Genomic DNA, 17,528 nt, shown 5'->3' on the forward strand with positions numbered 1-17,528 from the left:
AACAGCAGAAGTCCCTAAAACTTAAGTGATTATTAGAGAGTCATAAGAATCACTCTTGGAACTGATCTTATTAAACATTTCCCCTAATAGCTCTGTCGCTAGCATTAGGAATAGGCTGATAACACACAATACAACAGGGATACAGATATTGGAAGAGAGGACATGGGTATTACACAGAAATAACTAGAAGCTCTGAAGAAATGAAGCAGTAACAGGACAAAGTTCAGTAAAGCACAGCACAAGGTCACGTACCCAAGGGCTACAAGAGGTTTCCTGGTATGCTGTGTGCTTCCCGGTGAAAACTGCAAAGGAGGACAACTAGCAAGTTATAGTTAATTGCAACATCATTATAACAAATAATAAATGCGATCTAGGTGTAAAAAAGCAAACGTGACCCTTGGACCCAGAATGTATTTCCAACATAAACGAGAAAGCAACAGTATCACAGAACAAAACACCAATGATGTGTCCAAATGAATGTAATGCACAATTTTCTTCATTATATAGAAGAAAGCAGAGTTTGAGATGAAAGACATCCCCAAAAATAAAAAAAAAAAATAGGCAAGACACCGGCAAAAAAAGATTTTTGGCACAACAAATGGTCAAGACTGTGTTTGCCCTGGAAATGAGCAGAAGGGTCTGAGTGCCAGGAGCTCCAGGGTTCTAAGGGAGCACCAGGGACAGAACAAAAAAACAGCCATCCCTTTCTTTTTAAGAGGGGGCTGAATATGTATTCCGGTGATGGTATGATGCTGTGGCTGCAGTAGCAAGAACCACAGCTGAAGATATGGATGGCCCTTTCCATTCTTAAGCTCCTATTACGTATTTGAAATAATGAACTTACATCCAATTTGTAGCCAAAACCGGTCATCACATCTCAGCCTTTAAAGTTTAATATCAGTATTAAACTACAAAATGTCCTTCACAAGCCCACTCTTAATGAAAGTTTGTTCTTCTCTCTTTTTGTTTTCTTTTTCTTGAAGATACTTCTTGCAGATAATGGACTTTCATAGAAGACAAAGTTACAAAGTAGCTTAAAAAGCAGAAATGAAGTTTAACATTGGACATCTCAAACCAAAGGCTGCAGCACACAAGGAGTTAATTCTCACTTAATACCTTTAACCCTTACAACAATTTAGCTACGGAGTAAGTAAAGACCAGAATCCAGCCCGGCCACTTCATCTTACTTTTAAGCCTAACAGCTGTAATTGGTTTTGTCTTGTTATTTACAAGTATTCAAGAGCAAGTGTTTCTTTAGCATAAAGACCTGTCTGCTATTCCCAACACAAAGATGTTATCAGACAATCCCACACACCAGTAAATCAGTGAACTCATACACAAAAAAAAAAAAAAAAAAAAGAAAAAGAAAAACAAAGCAAAACAGAACAAAAATGCCTTTAACAGCCCTCCCCACCTTTCCAAAGAACATTAAAACCTTCGCACCACAATTTTACAGTCGACTGCTTTTCTGGCAAAGCTATTACACCTGAGCAAATATGACACAAGGTGACAATACAATTATTCCACCAGTGATTTAATACAAGCAGGTAACTATAAAGAAGAGATCAAGCCCCAAACTTCTTTACAGTCTGTGTATTCACTGTCCAAGTGTAAGGTGTGAAACACAGCATCTGGGGCTAACTTTCTTGCCTCAGCAGCTCATTACAACAGCTGAGAGAGGAGCACTTCATCGTTAAACAGAGCAGCACTCTCATTAAATTGCACTCTTATTTCATAGGGTTGTAACTGCAAAGCCATGTGGATTATGTTCCTGCAACCTGAGTACTCACACCATAGATAAAATGCATCAAATAACCCCTTGCTAGCCTAAGCCCCTCCAGGACAAGAATACCTAAAGCGATAGCTACGTTCAGGTAAGAGTAACTGGGAATTCATATACACAGTCTCAAACTCCCTAAAGCAAGACTCAGTCCTGTAAAAGCCCACAGTGCATTAATATTAATATCATTAATTATTTACTCTATCCCCTACACTATTAGCTTACCAGCTCCACCAATTAGAGGACTTTATAAGAAGGAATGAAATGTGGACCTAGAGTTAACCTTACACAGTAACATGCTATCCTCTTGTAACAACAGAGCACTTCAAATAAAGGCTTTCTTCTTGCGTATGAAATATGTGTGCACATATGCACTCAAATCCATTTTGTCCTCAAGAAGTGACATCAGAAGTATAATAAAGTTAACTTATTCATATTAAATGGGATGCAATAATCATTAGAAATTACCTTTTTTTTTTTTTTTTTTTTTTTAATTAAAGCACATCCTTAGATTGATAGTACTATTGCAATGAGCACCATGCAAGGAAAATGCAGAAATCCAAGAAGAATAATTAGCAAAATAGTACTAAGCAGTCCACGTAAGCAACACACCAGGAGTCAGGAAAAGAATTGCTATGCAGCAAGAAAAGTTAAATATGAAGGGTACTCAAGTTATAATTGAATAACGTCGTTGTAAAAGATACACATGGAAGGTTAACTCTGGTATCAGAAAGAGGAGACGGAGGGGAGAAAGGGTAATGGACAGTACCAGCAGCACTGTTGCTGTTTTACCAAGTTTAGAGGCATATCAACAAACTAGCCATGTACAAGGCTGGGAGTTTACTAAGCCCTAATTCTACAAACCGCAAAATTTTGCCAAAATGCTACTTGGTATGTTAGGCTGTTAGACAAGAGGTTCCCTCAAAATAAATTCCTCAGAGGACAAAAAGAAGAGTTGTGCAAGCTATACGTTGCAGCAAGCGTTAAACACCAGCACAAATAATTGAAAAACAAATGTTGAAACCTTTTCTATTTCACTGTGGGGAACCACGCTGATGTGAGAGAGGGACTGAAGTTTCACAGAGGACATTCTGCCTAAACCAAAAAGGCTGCTTTTGGCACTGATTCTGGCACTACAATCAAATGAGGAGTTCATGGTGACAGGTTTCCTAAAAATGTTGATTCGGGGTAAATTTGCTACTGACAACTCCAAGGGAAAGGCAAAGCAGGGAAAAATGCAGTTTTCCTGACTTGATGCTACAAAGTTTGCCTGGCTGGGCTATGCAGCAAGTTTCCCTGCCCAGTCTATACGCAGGCACCTTGCACACAACCTCCCCTCGCCGCTGCCTGCCCCCAAAACAAACCCGAGACAGCACGGAGCGACGCCGATCCCTGCTCAACACGCGCCAAAGGAACAGCACGGAGAAAAATACCTTTGCATGTCAGACCAAGGGGCACGCCGCTGCCGCTCCGCATCCCTGCGTCCGTCCCAGGCTCTCAGACAGCAGCTGCAAGGGATGCGCCTGCCCCTCTGCCTGCTGCTCCGCTCGGCGCTTGTCCTGCGGAGAGTGGGGCTGGGGGCTCCTGGGGATGCTCCAGCCCCCAAGGCCGGATCTGGATCCCCGCGAGTAGCGGTGCCAGGTGCTTTCTGCTCCACGTCCAAGCTGCCTGTGCTGGCGGCGCTCTGCCGGCGCCTTCTCTCAGCACAGCGGCGTACGCTTGTTTATGATACCAGCTGACGGGAGAGGAGTAATCTCCTTAAAGCCCTTCTCAGCACAGTAGTGCTGCTCGTTGAGTCCACAGCACCTGAAATAAGGGTGCTCGATGCGAGACGGGAGCGTCGCCTGACAAATCTCTCAGACATTTAGTTACCTTTATTGTATTTGAAAAGCATTCACTGAAACTCCCATTTCAAAAAGCCTGTGCAGAATCACAATGTGAATGAAGTGAGACTGCACAGGAATCTCATCAAGTTTATTAAAAGTTGAATGATTAATAAGAACAGGTGGGATTTCACACTGAGCACCACCCTCTCCAGGGCTTATATCTGTAGCAAGTCCAGTAAGCCCTGCCTGAGTTTGGGTTTAGCTTTAAACATCTATGCTTCAGCCTGAGCAAGGGAGGTGTAATTAGCAACCCTGCTGTGAGATGGAGAAAAACCTGCAATGACAGCAGGATGGGCACCACAGAAATGGGACCTGTCTGGGAATGAAAGCTAGTGGTTGTCCTCTCAGAGGTTTTCGGGGCCAAATTGAATTAACTTCAGAGGTCCTGGAACCATTTCCTACTCTAACACTGTCCCTGTTACGAACATTTATTTTTTAAAAAATATGAAAAAAATCCCATAGCACTTTGGTTATTTGAAAGCCTATGCTGGGACTAAAATCATTCATTAGCTCTTTTTAAAAAATATACAGAACCCTCTTGCACAACTGCCTAAAAATTTTGCTTCTTACACACAAACACAGTAAGTATCACTCAGTAAGACTTAAGTGATTTTAATTTCCTTCAAAAGAAACCCACAAAACTTTATAAATGAGACAAATTAGAAAAAAAATAAAACACAACTATTTTCTTTGTCCTGTAAGAGCAAGATTATCACTGATACCCGTGCACTGAAAATTTCTAAAATTTTAAGATATACATAAATAAAAAACAGAATTGAGAAACACTTTATGTAGTAAAATATGGGGCAGTTACTCTTTTCCAGTAAGGGTGTGTGCATTTACCTTGCTCTGCTACCTATTTGCTTTCCTTTTCCCTGTGAGGCACACCTGTCTGTAGTACAAGCCACAAGCACCTCATTCTCCAAGCACTAAGCACAGCTCCTGTTAGAGCACAGGGTCTTCGGGCCAGCTTTCTGCTTTCCCCTCACCATAAGAATTCCTACAGGTGGAAAGGATGATCCAGGAGAAACTGCCACAGAGAAAGAGAAAAGACTTCCTGCTCAGCGTGGACGTATACAATAAATATTTAATATGCTACAACAATATTATTGTTGTTAGTTTCATATTTTCTTGGAATATGATCAGAAGGAACTAATTCACCTTATGGTCTGGAATACTTGAGAGCTTTACATAAGCAAAATATTTTGGAAGTGTGAAAATCAGGCATAAGTAATGATGGTTGGCTTATTAAAAGGTACTCATTAATTTCTTTACCTTCTGAGAGGATCCTACACATCACCAATGATGCTGGCGTTCAAATGTTCTAAAGAGGCCCAAGGTCACCATTTCGCAGAGGATATTCCCTGCAATAAATTGATGAGAATGCCCAGTGCCTTCTTGAAATGTATTTACCCAGTTACAGTCCAACATAGAGAAGATAAAAACACATTATTGCAGACCCAGAAGGGTAGTTTTTGCACTCAGGGACAGGCTGCCTGTGAAATAAAGTCTGCTTTGCTAAAAAGGAAGAGCTCTAGTCCCATTAAAGAGCCGTGTTTGTTCCTCACCAACCTCCTCCCCACCTATGGCTTCCGAGAGGGTGTACCTGTACACCCAACTCACCGCTGGCCCAGACAGACAGACCTTCTGACCTGCTGCAACACTGCTGCTCAGCTCTGATTCTGCCCGGTTACACACAGGTACAGCAAGGTCTTCCATCAGTCTTTTAAAATATATATTCGTATAAAGTTACTTTCCATCTTCTAGCTATTTTAAACACCTCGTATGACATGAAGATCATTGGAAATAATGGAGTGAGTCCTCCCAAATCACAGTTCTGGGCATATGAAGGAGAGGCAGGTGATTGGGATCAGTCAGCCTGGATTTACCAAAGCTCAGTCATGCCTGACCGACCTGACTGCCTTCTGTGATAAAATGTCTGGCTTTGCGGATGAGGGGACAGCAGCTGTCATTTCCCTTGACTTTCACAAAGTTTTCAGTGCTGTCTTCCACCACACTTGTGTCCAAGTCAGGATGGCATGGTCTGAGTGGGTGAACAACTGAAAAAATGGATGGCTTAAACAACTGGTTGAATGGTGGGGCTCCGACTTGGCAGGAGAGACAACGGGCCTCAGCTGAGACCAGCCAGGTTTGGACAAGACTTACGGACTGCCTTCTCCTCAAAAGGCCAGGAGGGTTGTGCAGCAGGCTGCCAGCAAGGCCATGAAGCTCCTCTTCTCTGAGGGCCTTGGGCCTGGCTGGACAAAGCCCCAGGCAACCTGTTCTGAGCATGAGGATAGGCCAGAGACCCCTGGAAGTCCCTCCCGATGTAAAATTTCCATCATTCTTGGTATTGTCTAGAAGTTACATACTTGCACAAACAGGCAGTGGTTTCTTTTGTTACTTGGCAGCTGCTAAATACAGTTGGGAGCTAGTAATCTGGAAAGAAAGAAGTGTTGGTAGATCAAGTCCTAAAGTTACCAACATAGATATTTCCAGCTAAAAGCAAGGCCACAGCCACACAAAGCACTTTAAAATACTCATGGATTTAAGATTTTGAGTAGATTAGTTGAGGCAAAGGAAACCACTTACAGCCTTCAACTGTATAGGTGTCCATAGGTCTTGGAAGACAGCAGTATAGGGAAAGTGTTGTAATTACACCGGGCAAAATACAGAATCATTTTGGCTATAACCTGCTGCAACATCTCTACTATCTTCCCGAGAAGAGGAAAGTTTGCAGTTCTGGAAGGCAGAAAATATTGCTGGACACTCAGTAACTGATCTGGGGGAGGGGAAGGCCAATGAAAAATTGTTCCTGGCTTCATTCTTCTATTTTCTATTTAGTTGGTTTGGGCCCCAAGTAAAATATTTGCCTATGTTATAAATTCCTGGAAAAAGGAGTTTATAATAAAATGCTGACAGACTCTTAACTACAGTAATCCAGTAGCAGGACCATTATAACGCGCCAGCGGGCGTTCAGACAAGGCCATCCTTCTTTGTGACCAGCTCCGGGAGAAGACGTTTTAAGGAATGGGTGGTGAGAAAACTGAACACCATTTGCACAGCTGCACATCACAAAAGCACTGACTGATTCTGCTCCTGCCTTTTTCAGTACTTTTGTCACCAAGAGGCAAGGTGTAAAGAAACACAATCACAGCATAGGGGAAGGCTGGAGCGTGTTCTGCAGAGACCTGTAATCTGCCCATCTGTTCACAGGGAGGGATTACACCAAATCCCACTGAGCTTTCATATTCACAAACCCAGGAGGAGCAGTAATTGGTTTACTAAAGTTTGTTAGTCATAATTTCATCACAAAATCCTCTCAAGGCAAGTTCATTTACAGTATTAATTTTTTCTCCCTTTTCAACGGCTCATTTGTTCCATAGCACTATAAATATTATGTGAATGAAAATCACAGGAAATGTCTATTCTGCACTTCAGTGCTTTATTATAAGATATGCTTCGCAAAAAAAATAAATAAATCATGAAGCTAACGGTATCCACATTTACATAGCTCCTTTCAGAAGGCATATCTAGGACTCTTTCTAGAGCACCAAATTACCAACCTGCAGAACTGACTATATGCAAACAATCCGATATATTCCATATGCAGCTGTGAAGACTGCCATAAACATTTATATTCGTGCTGGTTCATCTGTGCTGGGATTAACTGAGTGAGAAAAGCTGGCCAAGGACACCTATTTAAAGACCCGGCAGGTTTAAGTAGATGGAACCAGCGCGGTAACTTCTCATCTAAAGTACAGTGCGGCTAATGACTGCACAACCTGCAATGCCTTCTGCAAAGGTAACATCCTGCACACATGGCATGCCAGGGAAGCTGTGTTTGATGTGCAAGGAGCCCTTTTGGTGCAGGTCCTCAGCACAATTTCAGAAAGCTATCAGGACTCTGCTAAAACATGTCGGGGCTGTGCACAGGCAGGGTACGCATGCTTGCGGCCTGGCAGGGACAAGGCCCTGCTGTGAACTGCTGCGGCAGAGCGGGAGGAGGAGTCCCATGTGTGACATGGCAGCACCTGAAGGGAAACAAGATTTCAGGGAAATACGTGGGATTTGCAATGCCTAAAGCAACAGTGCAGACTTGAAAATCTCCTCGTGTGCTCGGTAGCTGGTGAAAGAGCACAGGTGATACTGCACTTTGATCTTAAAATCACCCTGCTGTCTGAAGCTCCATCTCGATGCAGACCAAGAACTTAGTCCCACCAAGGCTGACAAACTCAATACTTTCCAGCTTAAGCCAAGCGAAATCCAGACAATGAGGCCCTGGAGGTAACAGTTTCCTTAAAAATCACCTCCCACGGCCTTCACAAGGTGGCAGTTATGGCTTTCTAGAAACACCCTGAGCCAGGATGGAGAGGCCTTTCATTCTCCTCATGGGAAATGAGACCCAACACATCCTCCAGGGCCAGAAGAAAACAAGAATGTACCACTCCTGTTTTGCAGGAAAATGCTTTAAGCACCAGGATATTTACAATTCTTGTAGACATCCCTCACCTTTGCTGCTGAATCTCTGCCAGCAAAGCAGGTTTTACCAGGCTCTCACCTCGCTCTCCTGGTGATCAGGCTGTTTAATGTAAAACACAGAAAAAGTCCCAGGACCGAAACTCCTTCCGCTGGCATAGTTCACACAGAAAATGTGAGCTCTGCTAAACACTTGGAAGAAAGAGGATAAAAATCTGTTCCCAAAGCAGCAACCCAGCGGTGGGCTCAAAGCTCTCCTCGCAACACCCCTGAGGATGCTCGTCCTGCCTGGTATTGCTGTGCTGTGATGCCCTGACAGCGTAGCAAAGAGACCCAGGGTGGAGGTTTGGAAGGTGAGGCACGGTGCCACACTAGCATGTGCCTACAAGCCTCATGCAGGATTCAGGCTGGGATCCAGGGATCTCAGAAAAAGAGAAGGTTTTCTTAAAATTCACGTCATATTCCAAAGGGGCAGAGGAACATAGACAATATCACAAAAACACACACACACGTACATAAATGCACACCTATAAAAACAACTATGGGTGTATATATATATATATATATATAAATTGCCTAGTAAATGCACACGTTTTAGGTGTAAGAGTTTTGCACCCCTTTTGTCCCCTTTAAGCCTACCCAAGTTCAGAGCACCAAGGAATGCCAAGCACTGAAAACACGACAGAGCCAAACTGCTGAAGTCGCAGTCAAACCATAACTAGGAATTATGATTATAATTCTCCCTCTTCTTTCTCTCCAAATGGCTGTATAAGGTATGCCCAAAGAGCTCTCCTTGGTAACACAGCAGCGACAATCCACTGCAACATCCGAATCCCATGGTCTTGCCCTAGAAGCCTCTCTGCAGTTCCGATGGCTTTGCACTTCTATTACTTTGTCAACAAGAAGGCAAAAAATACCAGCTGCTAGGGCAGTATTGTCCTGTAAACACCGAAGCATGAAATCAACAGCTTCGCAAGCACACGCTGCTACTACCACAACAATTAGGATGTGAGCAGCTAACCACAGATAAGGACTGGTTTACTGCTGTCCTGCTCAAACCCCACTTGTTTGGGATTGCGTTCTGCTTCCTTCTCGCCAGGAGAGCAGCAGGCAGCAGAGGAAACAAGATTTGCCCATCCTTGAGCAGTAACAGGACAGACAACTGCATCAAAATGAAATGCCCTTTGTAGAAAAGCACTATCTTATATTCAAACACCAATTTTTGTGAAAGATCCTACATCTCCTCAGCTAGTAATTTTAGAAAAGCTGTAATCTTTCTGGGATATTTCCCTAATAGCACCAGCAATAACCCAAAAATTGAAGTAGGACTTTACGCACATTTGTTTCTCTGTTTGGTATCTTCTCCCATACTCTGCTCACTGTTTCCAACTGCCACGCTCACTGCATTCAATTGATTGTCTGCTTTTCACTACCTGAAAATTTATTCTTCAAGTAGTTATTCTTAATACACCACTCATGCAACTAAGTTATTTCAAAAGGTGAAAGGGTATCTTTGGAGAGATGTTTTATTGTCGTGCTTTAATGTCAGAATGCAACACAGCACATTATACAGTACAGTACTATACAGTAAAATACCCAGTGAATTTACTTTTACTAAAGTACCACAAAAAAATTTAGTTATTATTTTCAAAGCTCACCACATACACAGCCCTGATCAGTAACTGCTACATACTGAAGACTAAAACCAAAACTGTACTTTTTGGTATCCAACCTGGGTTAACTTTTCCCGAGGAAACAACAGCAACCTCAGTTTGGGCATTGACATGTCTGGTGGGATCCTCATAGGAATTCCACTTCAAGCGAGAACCGCTTTGTTTTGGCAGTCCAATATACCGTATAGATGCATGTTAACGGAGGTCTGCAAATCAACTGCATGCCAGCTCTTTGTCAGGCAAGGCTAATCCCCACAGATTAGAGAAGGAAATCCTCATATTCCCCTGGGTCCTAAACCCCTGACATTACAGAAAAGCATTTTGCTTCCTCTTAAATAAACTTCTGAGAGAAAAAACAGAGTTGTCCGTTCATTATTACAACCTGCACTACAAATATCAGAGGAGGTGACCTAAGGCCACCAACCTCTGTGCATTAATTCCCAGACCACCAACTACCAACACCTTGATTAATGCAAGGATCACATGGTTCCTTGTTGTCCGTAAGGAACCTGCAAACTCAGCCCCGATCCCTGTTTTTCTGGTGTCACTATGCAACTGCTCTGCAATGAATGCTGAGCACTGGAGCTCCTAGTACTGGTTCTGAAACTCTGAGATGGAAGATCTAGATAACTCTTTGTTCTGCACCACAAAATGAAGATCTTCCCTAAGAAGAGTAGTATTTGCCATCAGATTCCTATAACGGACTGTCCCCAAAGTCTGCGGGCACCACTTGGCAGGGGTATCCAACCCCATGCTTGAACAGAACCCTTTACACTCTCCATAGCTTCTCCGCTCCCTCACCTGCTTCAATTTTTCCTTTTCACCCAGTCCCTTTCTCCCTCTGAACACGCAGAATTATTAAATTCCCACTGTGAGCTTCCAAGAGAAAGATGCCACAAAAAAGTGCCCCTCTGGCCACCTCAGGTACACACACCCAAACTGCAAACAGCCCAGCAAACACAGCCAGAAAAGAATTACCTACCCACTTTGCTCCAAACCTCTCTTTCTCAAAAAAAAAAGCTCTGAATCAAGACTGAGTTTCAGGGCATTTTTAGCAACCTTTCCAGAGGCACAGACAGTGGCGTAACTCTGAGAGGCTGCTGGTTTGGTTCCACCTTTGAGTCACTGTGTTTTGATTCACTTTTCTCAGAGTAAGCACGCATATTAAAGACGGGGTCTGAAAATATAGCCAGGAGTTAAATGTTCAGCTAGACTTCTACAACTCTGAATATATGCTAGTGTTATTCTTGAAGGATTAAAAATGAAAACAGAAGAGGAGACTTTGCCAGCAATCTGACACAACTGAAGAATTGCCACTTTTTGCCACAATGTGGGACACACAGTAAGTGAGCAGAGAGCAAGTAATAACCTTCCTAGTGCCAATGAGCTTATTGTGCACGTGGCTAGAGAGGATTGACTTGAGCTAGGATGAGCAGAAAGGATGCTGGCATTCTGGCTCATCCACATTGCCCATGGCAAATCACAGAGCACTCAATTCCCATTTTTTCCCAATTCTTTTATAATGTTGGCAGTATGTGCTTCTTAAAATACTCTGCAGAGCTGACATTTATTTGCTGTTGAAAATTCTTGATTGTTTGGATACATTTTGTGCAGTAGAAAAAACGTGTCTATAAAATATTTCTCTTCACATTTCTTACCCAGCTGAGGAAGGAAGATTATAAGTACTTGCTGCCTTAAACTTCACCTATTGGAATCATTTCTATGTTAATGCATTATTATGTGATAGACTCTGAGCAAGGGTCAAGTAGCTCTCCAAAGAAGGAACATTGTGCAGTATTGTGAAAGTTAATGGGTACATCTTTAAATTATATTGAAAAGAACAAAGAGTGGATTAAGAACACTTTTAGGTATTCCCCAAATTCATTTTATGTTCATTCAGGTCTTGCAGGAAGTAAGATAAAAGATTTCAAATGGCATTGAGTTTTTTTTTCATGTGTTATACAGAAAAGACAGAGGTAATTCCCACTCCGGTTTAAAATCTTTCCTACATAACCCTCTCAGTCCCTTTTCATCTCCATGTGTTGCTCTCTGTCGCATTCCTAATTTCTATGCTGAAGTACTGCAGAGCTGGATGGACCAGCCCAGAGAAAAGTGCAGCAGTAAGCGCTGTCAGTGTTGGGCTACAACAAACGACTTAGGAACAACCACTTTTACAGAGTTAAGAATTTCTTTTTCACAATGAGCCTAGTGAAAGAGGAAGAGGAAGGAATATTATCTTTTAGCGGTTTTCTGACTGAAACCCCTGTAACTGCAACCATTACACAGGTTGTGCTAACAGAAAATAACTTTTTAGAAACCTCCTTGCTAGGTCCTCTGAGATGAGACAACACAAGGAACGACACCCTACCACCAGCAGAAGTTTTCATCATTCATGTGCCCATACTCTTGCTGTCTCATGGCACTGTATAGGAAGATACTTTACAAATATACTTGCAGAACCACTGTGCTGTCCTCTTCAAATCTCTCCTTCTTGTTCTTGCTATAATTGCCAAATGCAAGTGGATAGACAAAGAACACAGTTTTTAACACATTTTTGTCATATTTATATTTTTCAATGAGCATATAATTCAAAACATGGTCCAGATCTTGACAAGGCCTATTCTTTCTCCCTTCTAAATGCTAATTATGTTCACATAATTTGTCTTAATCAAGAAAGCTCCCTTGGTTTAAGCCTAATCCTTTCACATTCTCACAGAAAAAAATAAATATGAAAATGAGGAGAGGACCACAATGAAAGAAAAACAACCCAGCAGTGAACAATCTTGGGTACATCCTTTACTACCTGGTGCTGTCCTGACTCCTTGCTGCCTAAGACCTGATTTGCCCCTTGAAAAGCACAAATAAAGGAGCCACTTGGATGCTGGACACCAGGTTCAAACACATAGTTGACTCCTGATGTCTCCTATTCCACTTTCTTTCTTTCCAAATAAAAAGTAATAACGGAGGGTATAAGGAACAAACCGTGAATAGGCCAAGCCCTGAGCACAACTTGACTCAACGCTGAAAGCAGCCCACAGAAACCTGGGGTTTGATGTGCTAGGGGATACATCCAGGAAGATGCAGGTGTTGGGAGGCTTATGGTCCCTAGTACTTCTCACAACACCAGTCTAAGCATATGCCCCAGATAAAGCTAGTTAAAATCTTGGAACTTAGGGAGCCAAGAGCACGATGGTAATCATTTTAATGCCCTCAATATGCAGTTCAAAACAGAGGAATATATCTAAATAACGTACTTGCTAGGCTTGGTTTTATCTATAATGTCCATGACATCGGAAGGTCAACAGGAAACACGAAATAGCAAAATCAGCTCAGCTACAACAGAATACAGACTGTCCCGCAAATTTCTCTGCTGCTCTGCTCATCTGTTACACGTTGCATCTAATAGCAGATGAAGAATAATGACAAATCATATTTAATAAATTCAAAATGTGAAACAGTTGAACTAATTTGCATTCTTGCTGATAATTATAACTGATCTTCAATATCAGATTGTTACCAATCTTCATCTAATGAGACAGCAGCTTATTGATGAAGAAAAATTGAGATTTTGTTTGCATTGTACCAAATTACAATTACCTAGAAATAAATACTCTATTGTCATACATTCAGAAGCAAACTTAATTTCAATGCAAAGTAAGCATCTTAAAACCCCATTTCTCAGCCTTTTGGCTAAAACGTTGCATCTACCTTTTTGACTCACAGAGGTACGTGCAACTGTCAAACAGAAGCACCAGCACCCAAGTGAATTTTCTCATTTGAGATCATCCTGTGATCTATACCTGATTATTATACTCAAGACGAGAGCACTTCATTTTATGATCAATACAAGCTGGACATCCAATGTGTACATTCAGTATAAGTAAATGTTAACATTTTTAAAACATAATAATATCAGGAAGTTAAGATGCTGCTGAGAATAAATCAATACAAATGAGCAGTGATACCTATGTAAAGTATGAACATACATCTGTTCATGATAGGAGCCCTCATTTCTAAACACCCGCACAATTTTTCTATGGGAGAATTTTTCATTTCTTTAAAAAAAATAAAAAACCTATCACAACACTGAGAGGTGATATATGAGTCTTTCATTGCAAAAAGCAACGTTAGAGTTCAGCTGGTTTTGCCTAGGGACATTTAGTTATATGGGAGAGATGAACTAATTTCGTAATCCAGAAAAAAAAAACAGCAGTCTCTCCACCCAAATTTACTTTTAGGCTAGGATTAGTAATGAAAAATCTCAATCGATACGTGAATTTAAGGGTTGCAAGCACTGAGGTAGTACACTGCGCTGAAGACCTGCTTATAATTTTGACTATGGCAGAACTGTATTATGTTGTGTCATTTTGAGCTTATACCTGATGATGACAATCACTTTTTTCTAGGAAGCGCCATGCTCCCATTGAAGAATGGGACGTGACAAGGGCAAATTTTTTTCTCCCAATAATTCATTATGGGGATTATTACCCTTGCAGCAGTGGAACCCACAAGAGCACTTTAAACAGAACCGTTCCTTCTTACACATCCGAGTATATCTGTGACATCTGCTGTCATTCCAGGTTGCTAACTTTTATTTGACACAAAAAAGAAGCGTTTTCTTTCCCCTGCAAAAGCACTCAACCTTGCCCCATGATGATATGCCGCCTTACTGGCTCAACCAAAAAGTTTGGCTGTTTTGACTGCATGATTCACATTATCTCTTGCAAGTTAACTTGCTCGTAGCTTTGCTGTTCATTACCTGGAACCCATCACATTTTCTCCCACCCCTCTGCTATATGGACCACACAGTTTCACAAATCAAAAATAGTCATAGTGAGGAATGAAAGCTGACTTTTTTCCCCCCTTAGACAATAACAAGTTCTCTTTGGGAGGATTCAAAACCTCCTTCTTCAGAACATAAATTAATGGTGATTAAACAGATAGAAACACTGTAAAGGGGGAAAAAAAAATCAAAACCAAGAGGCAAAGGGCTTGCCACGGCTGGAAACAAGCAAGTCACTGTCAGTATCCCCTCCGACTGACTAGACTCTTGCACCGACTCTGCTTTAAGGACCAGCTGGATAGCTGCAGAAATGGGTTGTCCCTTCTTTGCCAGTGTCTGTCCAGATTTGCTATTTTTTAGGCCCTAATATGCAATGGACATGTGTATATGATATCTCCATTCCCCACTGCCACCCCCTCCAAAAGAAAAACGATAACCCTAAGAAACCCTTCCTTGTGTTTGCAAAGACAGAAAAGCGATACCCCAGGATAAGGATCCCAAAACAGCCGTTTTCATGACTTTCAATCTGTATCTTTTGATTTGGACCAAAAATAGCACCTCTAAATCAGTGCACTGGGTAAAAATAGTAGCAGCAATAATAATAACAACCCTAATAATGAGGATGGAGCTCTTTTTAAACCACAGAGTTTGATTTTAATCCAAAATTAATTTGTGAAGAATTACAGTATTTTGTAATACTTATGATCATTGTTTCCTCCTTCCACTCAGCTTCCAGGATGCTATTTATAAGAAGAAGGAGTCACTGCCTTTTCTTGGAACGAGCCCTCAGCATGGCTATATGCAACAAGCCTGACCAGGCACCAACTTGGGGGCAGGTGCTTTTGGGGAGACCGACAGCAACCTCCACCAAGTAACAATGAAACCTCTGTTCTGGGATTAACTGTGACATGAGAAAGAAACATGCTCAAGAACAGGAAAGGCAGCGGCAGTCTTGATAAGAAAATGTTGCCCCGAGACAGAAGCACCCTGATAACCCTCTCAAGGGCTTGAGAAAGGACCGCAAGTGGCTGCTGAAAGTTTGCTAAGACAACACTTTAACTGGGGAACGTTATATCCCTGCAGCCACTGAAAGTTCACTCTTTTGAGAAAACCTTCATGGCCTAGTGGAAACTAATGCCCGTGGCTGAAAACTTCCCATAAAGAGCCTTCATTTCAGAGCTCATTTAGCTTTATCTCCTGTGAGGTCATGAGATAAGCAAGCGTGCCTCAGCGTTTGGGACACTCTCTGCATCGAGTGAGTCTGGAGCCTCAGTGCAGGGCAAGATGTGGCCAGGATGGGTTCGGTGCGGGTTATTCAGGGAAGCTTAAATAAATAAAAGACTACTTCTGACCTTGCCTTGCCTTTCAGGGCATCACCCTCCATACAAATCCTGCCTCTGCAGCTGGAATTTCAGGGCTCTTGCAGCATCCCCAGCAGCTCACACCACCATCACCTGATGCAGCTTAGGGTCACTTATAATTAATTATGGGCATCTGTGAAGGAGACACTGTTAGGTCATAACAGACATTTCTGCAGACAGCACGAAGATAACAGATTTTTTCTTAAATGTGAACAGTGCTCTGGAAGATTGTGGAGGTATTTAGTACTCTGTGTTTTCAGGGACCAGTTAAAAAGGATCAGCAGAATTGATTATGTACGCTGGAAGTGCAGAATGAGAAGTTCATTTTCTCACTTCTTCTCATACCCACGCCAGCAAGCATTAATATCCCACACAGGCACAGGGATTACAGACACCAGCAGCGCAGATTTCTTCCTATGCTTTTACGCTCCATATAAAAGACTTAAGAAGCTTCTTGCACTGATTCAAAAACATACTGAAAAAAAAACGTGTATGTAGCACAGATTACTGAAGGGTTCCTTGTACAAAGAAGCTTTACCTGCATTTTAGGGAATCTTTCCTTGCAAAATACAATCTTCAAGTTGCTGCAGAACATCACAGCTGCAAAAAGCTTTTACAGAGACCTTCTGCACCAACTCATTTGCTAATGTCTCCTGTTGACTGATCTAAGCCTGGCCTCAATCTTCTTTTAATGAAAGAGGAAGGAAGAGGATACTTTAACAGCTATTATTAGCTCTTAGTACCTGTCCAAAGAAAACAAAACAAAACAGCACCTTCAGTTCCCAAGGCTTTCTGCTTTCTCACATGCCCAATGGGACATTTTTCAAGAAAATCAATATATGTAAAAAATAAAAATAATAATAATAAAAAAATTAACTCCTCTAGCTTGCTCTGAGGCTATTGGGGTGGCTTCCTGCTTTTTGGCCACTGCAAGTTTTTTGCACCACCTTGAAGATCTGTATGTGACACAAGCACTCTTTTTCCCCCCCAGAATGTCACCTGATTCAATTAATGCTGCCACCTTCCTACAGACTAAAACACTGCATTTCCTTCCAGAGTTTGACAGCCACCACTTCCTGTAGGGCAGATGAGATGTAAGCTGTGCCGGCAGATGCGCTGTTGCGTTCAGAACAGCATTGGTTTGGGAGCACAAAGTCGATTTCCTGCAGTTCAAGGACAAATAAAGTGGGAGGCAGGGGCAGGGAGCAGACCAAGGACCACCAATGCAGTGCTTTCCTCCTCCTGCAGCAGGAACGAATGAATGCTGTGAATCCTGAGGAATGAAGAAGCTCAGCTTCCACTTCCAAAAATGAACGCTTGTTTCCTTAGGTCTATTTTTGTATGCAAGGAATCTGTGGGTTTTTTGTTTTGTTTTTTTTTTAGTTTGTGAAAATAAGCTTTTGGATGAAATATTTACTAAATGATGGGCCAAAATATTTGATGACTGAATAAAAACAGTAGTGTGGCTGCTTCCCTAACTGCATAACTCGATAATTATCTCTTATAGGGTAACTGATACATACATAAATAGATTACATACTTAAAGTTCAGATTGTGTTGGTTAGA

At 41.9% G+C, this 17,528-nt stretch overlaps 1 protein-coding gene across 15 annotated transcripts in view; it reads right to left on the reverse strand.

The window, feature by feature from the left end:
• The window catches only part of PCDH15 (protocadherin related 15), a 738,695-nt gene that overhangs the window by 407,132 nt on the left and 314,035 nt on the right, over nt 1-17,528 (reverse strand). The window contains exon 1 of one of the 15 annotated variants that reach the window (XM_067000241.1): nt 3,214-3,505. The exons of the other annotated variants lie outside the window; for them this stretch is intronic. The gene's annotated coding sequence lies outside the window, so the exon portion shown is untranslated. Of the gene's footprint in view, nt 1-3,213; nt 3,506-17,528 lie in introns of those variants that run through there. 15 annotated transcript variants of the gene reach the window in all.

Source organism: Anser cygnoides, chromosome 7 (genome assembly GCF_040182565.1).
Source record: "Anser cygnoides isolate HZ-2024a breed goose chromosome 7, Taihu_goose_T2T_genome, whole genome shotgun sequence".
Taxonomy (NCBI): Eukaryota; Metazoa; Chordata; class Aves; order Anseriformes; family Anatidae; genus Anser; species Anser cygnoides.